Source organism: Bufo gargarizans, chromosome 7 (assembly GCF_014858855.1).
Source record: "Bufo gargarizans isolate SCDJY-AF-19 chromosome 7, ASM1485885v1, whole genome shotgun sequence".
In the NCBI taxonomy this organism is placed as follows: Eukaryota; Metazoa; Chordata; class Amphibia; order Anura; family Bufonidae; genus Bufo; species Bufo gargarizans.
In genome coordinates, this window is record NC_058086.1 from 187,167,244 (window position 1) to 187,169,796 (window position 2,553).

Consider the following 2,553-nt stretch of genomic DNA (forward strand, 5'->3'; position numbering starts at 1 on the left):
GGACCCTTATAGAGCAGCAGCAGCTGAGCAGATTGATATATAGTTTTGTGGGAAAAGATGGAATTAAAACATGTCATTTAATACATTTATATCTCTTTTTCTTAACTTAGATGACCTGTCACCTCTCCTGACATGTCTATTTTAGTACCTATTTGCATCCCCCATGTAATAACGATCCTGGAGCATCTATTCTTACGGCTCTATGTTGTGCCATTCCTTTATTATTTCTACTAGAAGTTATGAATGAATTACTAGCAGTCTGCAGTAAGGGTACAGAGGGGTGTTACTAGTTGGGGATGTGTCTCTGCAAGTGTCTGACTCTATCCAATCTGTGCTGCCATTGTCAGACTCTGCAGGGACACCCCCCAAACTGGTAACACCCATCTGTACCCTTACTGCAGACTGCTAGCAATTCGTTCATAACTACTAGTAGAAATAATAAAGCAATGGCACAACATGGAGCCGTAAGAATAGATACTCCAGAACTGTTATTACATGGGGAATGCAGGCATGTCAGGATAGGTGACCGGTCCTCTTTAAGACCACCCCCATGTACAGTTATCAGCGAGTGACAGCAATCTCTGTATACACACTTACACAGAGAATGCTATCAATCACTGATGCCACCTCCCTTGTGTACTGAGAGCTGTTCACGGAGGTGGTCTTAGGTTAGAAAAATCAGACAGAGATATAAAGCTATAAATTACAATTTATACTGAAGACTGTGCAGATTGCACTGCATTTCACGGTGACATCCCTGACATCGGCCACCATACGTATCAGCAGGACTGGACAATACATATATTAATGGGTATGGCCGGCTGTAGCTTCTGTTGGCCTGTTGATTTTATTCAGCCTAGCAGATGACTAAGGAGCCACATAACTCGGCAACTGCAGAAACCAATACTTATAATAAAAAGGAACTCATGATTAGTAATGTATCCATGGCATCATAAAAAAGAGAGCGTGTCCTTTCTTTATAATCACACTTAGGATCTGGAAAACTTAAAAGGATTGCCCGGGCGTTAAATACTGATGACCTGTGCTCAGGATAGGTGATTAATATCTGATGGGTGGGGGCCGGCTCCTAGCACCTCCACCAATCGCCTGTTTGAAGGGTCTGCAGTGCTCGGGCAAGCGCTGCCTATTCCTGCTCGGCTTTTGGCGTTACATGGCCTTTCTACAGCTCAGTCCCCTTCAAGTGAATGGGACTCTGCTGCATTAAAAAGCACAGCCGCTATGCAATGTAAGGAGCGGTGCTTGGTATACTATGCAGGTGCTGCGCCAGGAGTCAGATCCCTACCGATTTAGATATTGATTTCAGTTTAAACATGTAGTCATGCAGCTCCTGTGTCATATGTGACGTAGGGCATTGTACATGTAGTGAGCAGTGAATACTTTGAATAGAATGGTGTCCTATCCAACAGCGCAGGACTTGCATAAACAGGATCAGATTGACCCATCCGATGGACCCAGGCTCTGATACCATAATGGACCAAGAGAAAAGCCCATTTGGCTTCCTTTAGAGCCAGTTATTTTCACCTTTTGGAGCCGGTTTTTTGCACTAGAGTCTATTTTTATTTTTTTATTCAAAAACCAATGAAACTTTATTGATGATAAAGGGGTTTGGCCCTAGGAACCCCAGTCTGACACTGTACATGAAGGTTATCTTTTTCCATATAGACATAATATATGTTAACGGTCATTGTCCTACTACAGATTGCATTATTTATTTTACACCGATCCTACCCTGGTTTATAGTCCAGAGCTGCATTCACTGTTCTGCTGGTGGCTGTTGGAAACTGCTGATAAATTTATCACGCTCCTTTTTAAAGGGACTCTGTCACCAGTTTCTGACCCCCACTTTTAAAAATATTGTTCTGTCCATGGAGCCCTTGTGATTACTAAGGTGTTGTTATAAGCTAAATCTGCTGGCTCGTTTTGATAAAAAAACGTTTTATCTAACCTGTCAGTCATATAGTTAAGGTGCCCAGGGCGTTTCTCATGGCCTGAAGATGCCGCCCGCCGCCGTTGGTGCCCAGCTCCTCCTCTGCTCTTGTCAGCGCCGCCTGAAAATCATGAGATACGCCTCCGGCTCTCCCTCACTCCCCCCTCCTTCTTTTCTAAGATCCCGCGCGTGCGGCAGTGTTCGCGTTATCGGGAGGTTGAACCGAAAAGTCCGCACGGGCACATCAGGCACAGGCCTAGATTTTTGTACTTAACGTGAACTTTCTCTTCTGTTCATTGGGGGGGACACACTTGACCATGGGTATAGCTGGTGCCGCTAGGAGCTGGACACTAAGCACAAAGGTGTGAGCTCCTTCCCTTCAGCTATACCCTTCCTACAGGGACTAAGCTAAATCAGTCAGTGCAAAAGCATTAGGAGAAGCAACACAAAAAAATCACACCATGTACAAACCCAGAACCACACAGGCCAGCAAATGCCCAAAAACACGAGAATGGGTGGGAGCTGTGTCCCCCAATGAACGGAAGAGAAACAGATTTTATAGTAAGTACAAGAATCTAGTTTTCTCATTCGTATCATTGGGGGAC